At 33.7% G+C, this 12,629-nt stretch overlaps 1 pseudogene; it reads right to left on the bottom strand.

The window, feature by feature from the left end:
• Positions 1-368: 368 nt before the first annotated feature.
• LOC149526750 (cytochrome P450 86B1 pseudogene) lies at positions 369-2,222 on the bottom strand (annotated as a pseudogene).
• Between the last annotated feature and the right edge of the window lie 10,407 nt (positions 2,223-12,629).

Here is a 12,629-nt window from a genome sequence, read left to right as displayed (position 1 = left end):
GGGAAGCCTGGCATTGATGTTTAGAGCTTTGGCTGGCCAAAAAGAAATGAAGGGGTTTTATCTTTTTAATTTTTAAAAAGAAATTAGGATGACGACATTTTTCTTTTTTGCTCATTTTTTTGGAAATATTGTAAAAATATGTAAAAGCAAATTAACTTTATAACTTACTCATTTTTCATTTTTCAAATAGAAATAAAAAAAAAGGAATGAATATTTGAAATAAATAAAAGTTTCCTTGGACTAAACCCAAATCATAAAAGAAAAATTCAACCAAGGAGTTACAAGACTCAAACCATCAATCGGACCTAGCAAAGGCTTCTAGCTGGCCTTCTACCGACCATAAAAAGGTAAAACAAATACAGGGAGAAGGGAACAACAGATCGAGTCTGCACTCCTCCTGTACATGTTGATTATTCTGCTTTATTTCGTTGTTTCACGTTCTATCGAGAACTAAGCAGTGTTTACCAACCTAGGCTTAAGAGTCACCATTAAACCATTTTTCATGTAGAGTGTGGTTGTCAGCTTTGGTACAACACTGTGACCTTCGACTGCCTTAACTGAATACCTTAACAGGACTGAAGCAGCCACCATTTTCATCTGCGTGTAAGCAAATTTCTTCCCCACACAAAGCCTCGGACCAGCGTTAAACACAGCGTACTTGAACTGATTTGCGCTTACAAACTTCCCATCTTTGATCCACCTCTCTGGCTTGAACTCTAAGCAATCTTTACCCCATATGGAGTCAATACGAGCCATTGAGAAGATGCAGTGAAGAACTCGAGCACCCTTTTTAACCCTGGTACCATCAGGAAACACATCGTCTTCTAGAACTTGCTTCATTTCAATTGGCACAGATGGGTAGAGCCTCAGGGACTCAGATAATGCTGCTTCAAGATACACCATCTTTTTCAATTCCTCTATTGTGAGAACTATGACATCGTCTTCTGTTCTTCGCTCAGGATGACTTAAAATTTCATAGATTTCACCCAGGATTTTGCTTTCTACCTCAGGATTTTTGTGTACTAGCCAGAAAAACCAGGCTAATGCAACAGAAGTTGTGTCTCGCCCAGCTAAGATGAAACTTACGCAGAAATCTCTTAAGAACTTTCCTGGATATCGTCTGTTTTTGCCTTGTTTATCGATCTCTTTCTCCATAAGCCTCGACAAGAGATCAGAATGATCGTTTAAGTTTCCAAGATTGTCTAGCTTCTTCCTGCGATCTCTCACTGTCTTATCTGCAAAATCATGTACAACTTCTATTGCTTCCTTGAGCCGTTTCTCATTTCCGAGTCTGAAGAACTTCAGGGGCTTCCATACAAAAGGCGGCATCAGGAATCTTAACAGGGTGAGTTCCGTGGCGACTTCAAATGCTTTTGCAAAGGGAACTTCCGGTAAATCAAGGGCCAAGCATCCAGGATCAATGCCGAGAGCAGCAGTGCAAATGTTATCGAATGTAAGCCGAAGAAACACTTCTTGTAGATCGAAACAATGCCCTGAATTTGCCAGCTTTTCCAATAAATTCATCAGTTTCTGGTGCACTATATCTTGCATGCTTTGAATGGAGTGCTCTATAAACCGGCTCGAATGCATCTCCAGCTTTGCAAGCTGCCTCTGCTCCTTCCATGATTCATCATCAGAGTTAAAAATTCCACCTCCTAGCAGGTCGCAAAATCTCTCTCTATAGTACTTCCCCTTAGGGAAGTTCTTAAAATTTGTTTTAAGCATGTATTCAATCTTAGAAGGATCAACTGTGATGATTCCATGAGATCCTCCCATCCACATTCCCCTGTAGGGGAATGTTCCCCCAGCATTTATCAAAGCTCTGGTGGCCCAATCATGTATGTCATTCATGTGAAGGAAGACTGATGGTATGACTCCAAGCACTGGCCACAGCATTGGACCCTTATTTGTGAGACTCTCATGTATACAACTGAAAATGAATAGCCCCAACAATGCAATTGCAACATCCCACAAGGTCAGATGAGAGCTCACCCACTCAATTACAGAGAAAACAAGCATTTTCCCCGTTGCAGTTCTCTTATGTTTTAGTTAACTGGCACAGGCTTAGTAATTCTGAAGCCTGACAGAAGACAGATTGGATCAATGTTGGGAAATGAAGTAGGACTGAGTTGAGAGGGTGGTGGAATTAATGACAATACCAGCTAAATTGACTTTGATGAGGAAGAGTGGAGGTAGGTATTGACAAATTTAGGACACACAAAATGGAAGCAATCACTCTCACATGTTGCTAAATAGAGTTGTCTGATTACATTAGACAGTACTTATAAATTTCTTCATAGGAGCGTGGATGAGAACATAGCACGATTGAAGTAGAAAAATCGTACTGTGCTGTCCCTAGCACATTATTGAATTCCTTGTGAAAGTTTGAGAAGCGAGTAATCGTGCAGAGGAATATTGGGAAAAGTGTACTGTATTACTCGAATGTTAAAATCAATGCAGGGACCCATTTTATAGTCTGTTAGATCTAAAGAATAACAGACGGATGAGAGAGAAAATGCTAAGCCTAAAAGTTAGTTGCAGTAAAATTGTAAACGGCTTAATCTTTACAGTAATTGTCAATAAATTACTAACTTCCACATGATAGTCAGGTGCTCCTTATTAATCCTGTACATCTGTACTTCACATGTTCATCTTCCAACCGAAGCCGGCGTTTATACGTCTGCAAACATTCTTTTGCTTGAACCCTTTATTCCATCAGTGATCTTCATCATTAACACTCCCCCTCAAGATGTATATGAATGTTGTGAACAGACATCTGACTGAATAAGTGATGAAATTGTCTGAATTGTAATGCCTTTGTAAATAAATCAGCAACCTGTGAACCGGTATGCACAAACAAAGGTTCAATTACTCCTTCCAGCACCTTGTCCTAAATTAAGTGACAATAGATTTCTATATACTTTGTTTGCTCATGAAAAATAGGAATCTTGCAAATATGGATGGCAAATTGGTTGTTGCAATATAACTTTACTGCATTTCTATGTTCAAAATCAAAATTTGCTAGTAATGATTTCAACCATATAACTTCACAACAAGTAGATGCCATCTATTGATACTCAGCATTTGATAAGCTACGAGCTATTATGGATTGCTTCTTTAATTTCCAATTGACCAAGGAATTTCTAATGAAAATATTGAAGCCAGTGACAGATTTTCTTGTGTCAGGATGCCTCCTTAATCATTGCTTGAATAAGCTAAGATTTCCATATTCGAGTCTGCTTTCATTAGAATTCCTTGTCCAAGTGTAGACTTTAAGGTGGTGTTTGGTACTTTACAATGCAATGTGATTACAGGTAATGTGATTGTAAGTAATGTTATTATAGAGAAAATAATATTACAGTGTTTGGTATATAAGCAAAATAATGATTAAAATACAGAGAAGGTAACATTGTAGCGTTTGATTTACAAGTGCTTTGCTAGAAATATAATGTTAATTTTCAAAATTACCCATAGTTATTAAAATACAAGTTTAATATATGTTTATATTTTTTATATAATTTAATAATCATCTCTTAAATATATTTTAATGTCATATATTTATTTTCATTTATTATTATAATCTTATATATTTTATTTTTATTTCTTTAATATAATTTTTTTATTGATATTTTATTTTAATTTATTTTACCTATATTATATAAATTTTATTTTTTTATATTTATTTATTTTTTTAATTTTTAATTCTTATATTATATGTTTTATTAATTAAACAATAAATTATAATAAATATTATTAAGATAAGATAAATCTTTTTTAGAATATTGCAGAGTATAATATAATGTGATTGCATTGGTTTTGGACTGTAATTACATTACATCCGTTGGCTGTAATATGATTGCATTGCAATCTTACATTGCAGTGATTTGTTGCAAAATAAATATTGCAATGTAATTTAATTGAGCACATTGCAAGGAATGTGCTCTCACTTCTCTCATACCAAACGCTACCTAAATACTTCAATACTTTATGTGCAGCCATTAAGTGCTTATGTCGTGGTTTATTCATGAATTAGGATAAAATTTGAACTGTATATGAGATATCAAGCTTGGTAAAGGTTAAAGCAACCAAAGATACTAAGGCATCCAAGATGTTTTGTTTGTGATTTTTCTTATTCTTCAGTAGATTTATAGAGTTTATTTAAATTTGTTGGTGGAAGATGGGAAAGGAATAGAGAACTAGCCGAAGATGGCTCTATAGTTTGCTTCGCTATTTGTGGATAACTTAAGTAAGAGATTAACATGGGCAACAATCAAGGGCGTGTTCTACAAGTATGGAACTGTGGTAGATGATTGTATTCTTAGGAAGGCTCTAATGGATAAAGGAAATGAGGCAAATTATGCATTCGTCAAGTATAAAGAGAGATACAAAATGGAGAAAGCTTTGAAGTGAGGGGAGGGGGGGCATCAGTGGATTGATGAAAAGTGGTGTTGGTCCCAATAGAGTGCTAGAGGGTGGTGAATAGTATTAAAAATTTTAAGCTCAACTCTTTTTGAAAGATAGAGCTTTTAACTAAGTAGAGGAAAATGAATATAAAGCTTCTAATGGCTAAAAGACACCAAGAAGTGAAGGGTAAAGAGAAGTAGACAATGCAAAACTATTTCTAGTGGTTCAGTCTCATTGACCTACATCCACTACCTTGATCTCCCAATGCTTCCTTGCGTACCTAGGGAGTCAGATTTTTCTGCCAGAGACCATTTCTAATTGTTAAAAACAACTCTAATGCACTTCTAGTAGTTATTTTATTCTCTAGTATTTAAATTCAAAAAGACAGACAAACTTCGACTAACCGGTTACAGGTAGCTCTAATCGATTACAGCTTCTATACCTTGCATTATCTTGTTGCTGAGTTCTTTTCTCTAACCGATTATCAGAGACTCTAACCAATTACAAACTTTTTGTTTTCATTCTTCTCTACATCGTAGTCTTCTTGTAATTGGTTAGCTTTTCCCTTAACTGATTGAAGCTATACATTTTTCAACCATAAATAATTAAAATCAGCTTTAATCAACTAGAAATTCTTTGAATTTTGAACTTTTCCATTTTGGCTCCCTTCAACGGTCAATTATATTTTCAAACTTGTTTTTGGTGCTTAAAAATACTAGGACCTTGTGCTCTAACTGATTAACTAGACCTCTTAATCGATTAGCATATTTTTGTTTTACTTTAGGCTTATTTCATACCACTAGGACCAAGCCTTTAGCTAGAGATAAGAGACTTTACCACTTTCAAGTTGTTTGATTGACTCGATAAGAATTTGGTAGAACATTTACTATAGTATGGGAACTTGGTGATTCTTTTCTGTAGTCAATCGTCTTTACTATGGTTGAAGTGAAGAAATGGAGTTTTGATTATTTTAGGGACATTATGAAAAAAAAAAAGATATAGATTGCACAAATTCATGGGATCTAGAGAAGTGAGGCTTACATCCACTATTCCTTTTTACAGAATTTGGAATGAGAGTTGCAAAAATAATACCAAGAAGCTCTTTATCAAGAAGGACTACTTTGGTATCAAAAGTCTCATGTGCAAGGGATACGGGATGGAGATAGGAATATGAAGTGTTACCATCTTTTTACATAGTCTGTCATAATAGGAATTGGATGGCTAGTTTGATGATTGATGGTCAATGGGTAATGGACACCGATATTCTTAAATAACAAGCAATTTTGTTCTATGCAACTCTATTTAGACGGCATGATACTGTTCCTTTGGTTGATAGTTTTGCTCGTTGACAACCTATGATGAGTCTAGATGATCATGTTATTCAAGTGCAACATTTTGGGATAGAAGAGATTAAAGTAATGTTGTTCACTATGAAAGGGCTAAAAGTTCCTAGACCTAATGGTATTCAACCTTTATTCTTTTAGAACGCTTTAAAATTAGCCAAAAATCATATTTCAGTGTTTATTAATCAAGCGTCGAGTGATGGATTTTTTTCCTTTAGAATTTTTCAAGGCCTTTATTACTTTAATCCCAAAAAGGACAATTCGATGAATATGATGGAGTTTTGGCTTGTAAGTATATTGAATGCTACTTATAAAATCTTAACTAAACTGCTAATAAATAAATTGTATTTTTTCTTGCAGGAAATGGTGAGGCTTTTTCAGAATAGCTTCTTGCTAGGTAGAAGTACTAGTGATAATATTGTGTTACATAAGAAGCATTTCACTTTTTTTGTAAAGAAGAAAGGTAGGAAGGGAGGTGTGATTATGAAAATTGATCTCAACAAAACTTATGATAGTGTCAACTGGGAGTTCTTGACTTAAGTTCTTATTGATTTTAATTTTCTTCCTCAATTGATTAGATTGATTATGTTATGTGTCATGTCTAATCAATTGTTTGTTATCTAGAATGGTGAAGCCATGCTTTATTTTTTAGCTCTAAAGGGTCATTGTCAGGGATATCCTTTGTCACTTTACTTGTTCATTTTGTGTGTGGAGAAATTATCACACATGATACATGATTTGCTACTTTTTGCTAGTCAAATATATGATCGAAAGAGGTTATTATGGATTGTCTTAATAATTTTGTAGCTACTACGGGTTATCTCTTAGCCTTTAAAAATTGAAGATTTTTTTCTCTTTAAATGTCTCTTGGAGTTATGCCAATTCTTTGTGTATAGCTTTTGGTACTCCTTTAATTGACGATTTAGGGTGTTATTTAGGTGTTTTGATTGTGCGTAAAATATGTTCAGAACAGTTATATGCCTACATTGTGGATAAAGTTCATAAGAACAAGGCAAGTTGGAAGGAAAATGTACTATCCAAGGCTCATCATCGAACATTGTATAGTCTGTGATGAATTCTATTCCAGTTTATATTATGCAAACTTCCTTGTTACCTATGTTGACTTGTCGTCAATTGGATTGAATCTCTTGAAATTTCTTATGAGGTGGAAGTGAGGTGAGTTCCAAGAATCATTTTTTAAATTAGGACATAGTTTGTCTATCCAAAACAAGTAGAGGGCTAGGTGTTAGATTAGCAAGAACTTCCAACTTGGCTTTACTCTCAAAAATTGGGTGGGCAAATAAAAATCATTCAAACTCATTGTCTTGTTGAATTTTTTAAGAGGTAAATATTTTGCTAATGCTGATTTTATTTCTGTGGCTATCTATACTAATGCTTCTTCTCTTTGGAAAGGTATTTTGAAAAGTTTGAAACTTCTGTCTTTAGGTAGAAAATGGTTGGTTCGTGATGGAGTTTGCATTAGTTTTTGGAATGATTAGTGGGTGGAGGATGCCCCTTTTATTCGTTATGCCCTTGTTGTGGTTATGATGAGTTGCTTCACTCGAAGGTTGTTGATTTTATTAATGGTCGAAGAGAATGGCAACTTAGCTCTATCAACATTTACTTCTTTTAGCTAAGCTTTTGGAAATAGAGGTAATCCCAATTCCAAAAATTAATGTCAAGGAAGATAGGAAAATTTGGTGTGGTGAAAATATTGATTCCTTTTTGGTCAAGTCTACTTATCAACTTCTTCAATTTAGTAAGCTTAATAATCATCATTTGGATGATTATAAATTGATTTGAAGATTGGCATGTACTGAGAGGGTTTGATTCTTCATGTGGTTATTACTTCATTCTTGCAAAGAATCCGAAGTGATATTTGTGGACCAAAACAAATAGCCTTTGCAAATTTATTTGATCAAATTATAAAGCTCTGGGCACATTTCCTTGATTATCCAATCCAAAAGATAAGGATGGACAATGTTGGCAAATTTACATCGAAGAGCTTTGATGCCTATTGTGCTTCACTAAGAATCGAGGTTAAGCACTCGATTCCATATGTTTATACTTAGAACGGATTGGTAGAATCTTTGATTAAACGTATCCAAATTATCGCTCGTACTCTATTATTGAGGACAAAGCTCAACTATTTAGTGTGAGGTCATGCTATTTTGCATGCGGTAGCATTAATTAGATTGCGGCCCACTACTAGTCTACTACAGTCTCCTATATAGTTGGTTTTAAGCTATGAACTAGATATTTCACATTTACACATCTTTGGATATGCTATGCAGGTGCCTGTAGAACCCTTAAAAAACACTAAAATGGGTCCCCAACATCATTTGGGCATTCATGTTGGGTTGGATTCACCATTCATTATTAGGTTCTTGTAACCAATGATGGGTGATCTTTTTACCGCCAGATTCATTGATTGTCATTTTGATGAAATAGTGTTTTCACTGATTAGGATACCTATGGCTTCCATGGTTGAGAAGTAAAAACTAGTTGAGATTTTCTCCTAAAATGAGAAAAATCTATCCCATTTAGACTTAAAAACTTTTGAAAGTGAATATGAGGTGCAATATATAGTCCGTTTACAGGTTACTGCCAATAGATATCTTGATGCATTTAATGATGCTGCCAAGGTTACAAAGTCTCATATTCTAACTGTGAATGTTTTAGTGAGGATTGCTGTTCTTGAAGAACAGATAGAAATGGATCAAATGGACTCACACCTAAAACGTGGAAGACCGATAGGATTAAAAGACATTGTCCCTCAAAAATGAAGGGGGAAGAATCAAGAATCCACTCTAGAAGAACATGATATTGAGCTTGATATAGAAGAGCCTACTGCCCCTGAAAAGGCACGAACCCATGAAAGGACAACTGATCCTGAGAATACTGAGATTTCCATTACATATTGTAATGTGATTTAGGATCGAAATGAGATAATCATCTATGATGCTTTTGCACTTTTAGTTGCTCATGAGATTATAAACGATGATTATGAATCATAATCTATTATCGAATGTCATCAATGACAAGATTGACCTAAATAGGAGGAAGCAATCAAGGTTGAATTGGCTTTTTTAGCTAAACAAGAGGTTTTCAGGCTTGTAGCTTGAACCCTTGACAATGTAAAGCCCATTGGATAGAAGTGGGTGTTTGTTCAAAAAACGAAATGGAAAAAACAAAGTCGTGAGGTATAAAGACTGACTCACTACCCAAGGCTTTTCTTAAAGACTTGGGATTGATTATGATGAGATATACTCACTTGTGATGGATATGATTATCTTTCGTCTCCTTATTAGCGTAGCAGTTTTTGAAAAATTGGAAACACGTCTTATGAAAGTTGTGACGCATATCTATATAGTTTATTAGACATCGATATTTATATGAAAATTCCTGAGGGATTCAAAATGACTGAAGCATACACTCCCCTCAACATATTCTCAATAAAGTTGCAAAGATCTTTGTTTGAGTTAAAGCAATCTGGTTGCATGTGATATCAATGCTTAAACGAGTACCTAATTAATGAAAGGTACAAATATGATCCTATCTGGCCATGCGTGTTTATTAAGAAATTGGAAACTGGATTTGCTATGATAGAAGTTTATGTCAACCATGTGAATTTGATTAAAACTCTAGAAGAGTTACTTAAACCTGCTAAATAATTGAAAAACGAGTTTGAAGTTAAAGATTTGAGTAAAACCAAACTTTATCTTGGTCTAAAGCTTGAGCACAAAGCAAATGGAATTTTTGTCTATCAGTCAATATACATTGAGAGATTGCTTTGACGTTTTAACATGGATAAGGCTCACCCATTCAGCACCCCTATGTTGTAATGTCTCTTGATCCTTAAAAAGACTCATTTCGTTCTAAAGAACTTGATGAGGAGATACTTGGTCTTAAAGCACCATATCTCAATGCAATTGGGACTTTAACGTACTTGGCCCAATGTACGAGACCGGATATTGCTTTTTTGATAAATTTATTGGCAAGTTTTAGTTCTGAGCTAACCCGGAGACACTGAAATGGAATAAACTATATCTTTTGTTATTTTTGAGGAATCACAAATTTGGGATTATATTATTCTTAAGATTCCAATAGCTCTGATTTATTTGGATATGCTGATGCAAGATAAAAATCTGATCCGCACAAGGCTTGCTCTCAAACTTGTTATTTATTTTGCTATAACTGCACTGCCATTTCTTGGCGCTCTATTAAGCAAATGCTAGTAGCTATATCTTTCAATCATTTTAAGATTATCACTTTATATGAAGATAGAAGAGAGTGTGTTTGGTTGAGATCCGTTGTAATATATATTCAAAATTCTTGTTGTTTAACATCAATTACAAATTCTCCCATTATAATTTATGAAGATAATGCTGCTTGTGTTGCACAAGTTAGAGGAAGATATATTAAAAGTGACAAGACCAAGCATATCTCATCAAAATTTTTCTATACTCATAAACTCCAAAAAAGTCGACAAGTTGAAGTTAAACCTATTTGCTCTACCAATAATCTTGCAAATCTTTTTATCAAATCATTACCAACGTCAACATTTGAGAAATTAGTATATGGCATTAGAATACGGCTAGTTAATAAGATGCAAGATTGATTTGCCCATGGATTGGCAAAGTATCAAATGCTCCAAAAATGATAAACCCCAGAAGTGACAATATGGCTCAATTGAGGGAGAGCAATTATGGACTATGCATTGTACTATTTTTTCCTTCTGACCAGTGTTTGTCCTTTTGGGTTTTTCCAACTTAATGGTCTAAAAGTGGCAATATGGCTCAATTGAGGGAAAGCAATTATGAACTATGCACTGTACTCTTTTCTTCTTCTAATCGCTTTTTGTCCCACAAGGTTTTTCTGGCTTAAGGTTTTTGATAAGATAGTACAATGAACATTCAAGGGAGAGTGTAATGAATATATGCGAATATCCATTGTATTTCATAACATCCAATGCATCTCCCCATTTCTAATGTACATATTTATGTTGGTACATCCCTATCTCCTAATTTCATTCAATGTATGTACATTTTTATCTATTAAGTTCATCTTCTCTATTTATATAAATTCATTTCCCCTCCATCTATGTGTGTCTAAATAAAGGCATTGTAGTTGATGGTAGATATACTGAAATAGGAAATGAAAATTACTTCTCTTTAATATTCTTTTTCAAAGTTATATTTTACAACCCTTAATAGTATTTTTAAACTTGACTCTTTTATACAAAGAGGTTAAACTTCTTCGAGAATAAAATAAGATAACATTGTTAATTTCATAAAATATTTAGGGGTACTTAATTTAATGATTCGCTAGGTTTGTTTGTTAATTATTCTATTGTTTGAGCTTTTCAAAAAAAAAAATTCTATCGTTTGAATGTTTTATAAATTAGTTTGACCGTTGATAATATAATTAAGTATTAAATAAATTTCACTTGTTATTTCAATTTTTTCCACATGATATCCCATAATTTTTTTCTCAATTGGTACTTTGCGGATTCTTTTTCCTAATTAGCATAACGTGGATAAAATTCTATTCTCACAAGAGGTTAGATTGTAAAATTACATAAAAAATTCTCAATTCAAAGTTAATTTATTTGATCACACTTAAAGTATTTTTGTAATTTCATTACTCAAAATTGACGACCTAGTCTCTTCATGGGAACATAAATGATCCACTAAGATACTAATTGAAAAAAAAAATCACAAAATGTCATTTGAGAAAAGTTGAAACCATAAGAAGTATAGGTGAAGTTTACACTTAAATATTCATAGTATACCATAATTTATAATTTAATTAAAGATTAAATTTATTCTTCTTTGCTATGGCTCTCTAAATTAATGCATTAATTTTTAGTAGTCTCTTATTTTAAACTTTTTAATAAAAAAGCATAAAGATTAATATATAATATTATAAACTTGCTCTCTTAAAGTAAAGGTTATAGGTTATAGAAGTAGGGGAAATAAAAGATATATATATATATATATATTTATATTTATATATAGAGTAAAGTATGTAAAGTACATGAAAAGAGTTTTTTCTTATTATGCAATCCATGATTAGAGGAAAAAAAAAATCTATTTTTCTACTTTCTTTCCATTTCATATATCCTATCAAATACAGTGTTAGACCGTTAAGTATTCAAGAACTGATACTTTCCCCTGCGAAAGTATAATTGCAGAGGCCATTGCAAAGTTGAAGACAATTTGAAGAAATCCCCTGCAAGGAATATACCCCAGATTAAGGAAGAAAGAGAAAAGGAAGCGGTTGCTAAGTAGAACCATTTTAAGTTTAACAAGTCATTAATTCACTCACTGTTTTCCCACCCACTTATTAGTTCATTTCAACTGCAATGGCAGTTTGGCTAATGAGATTTGCCAAAATTTGTATTACTGTGGTTTTCACTTTTCATTCGAAACAATCAAGAGAACAGAAACATTTTCTTCTTTTAGCTAATTTAAAGTGAAGGAGCACAAAATTAGCTTTAGTCTTCCTCATAATAGGTAGTATTAATATTGCTACGAAGTTGGGCTTTCATCAATTTCTTCCATTGCAGGATGATGGATTCCGAGGACCTTTTAAACAAGACGATGCATGAACCTGCTATGGAATCCAGGGACCTTTCTTGTGCAAGTTGGGTTTTTATCTAGATCATTAATAAAGTTGGTTCGGACACTATACCAATACCAAATATGTATTCCCATATCAATTTCAACAGTAATTTCCAAAAAGCAAGAAGAAGCCTTTATTCTTCTCATGATCTCTTCACACACAAGAATCTTAATGCACCGTACAGGAAAATCAATCTCAATCTGGCAAAAAACGCCTCTGCTTAGTACCAAAAAGAGGAAAAGGAAGGCTTCCATA

Source organism: Theobroma umbraticum, unplaced genomic scaffold (genome assembly GCF_002168275.2).
Source record: "Theobroma umbraticum cultivar Fairchild unplaced genomic scaffold, ASM216827v3 scaffold_20.0, whole genome shotgun sequence".
Classification (NCBI taxonomy): domain Eukaryota; kingdom Viridiplantae; phylum Streptophyta; class Magnoliopsida; order Malvales; family Malvaceae; genus Theobroma; species Theobroma umbraticum.
This window is presented reverse-complemented; position numbering and strand designations above follow the sequence as displayed.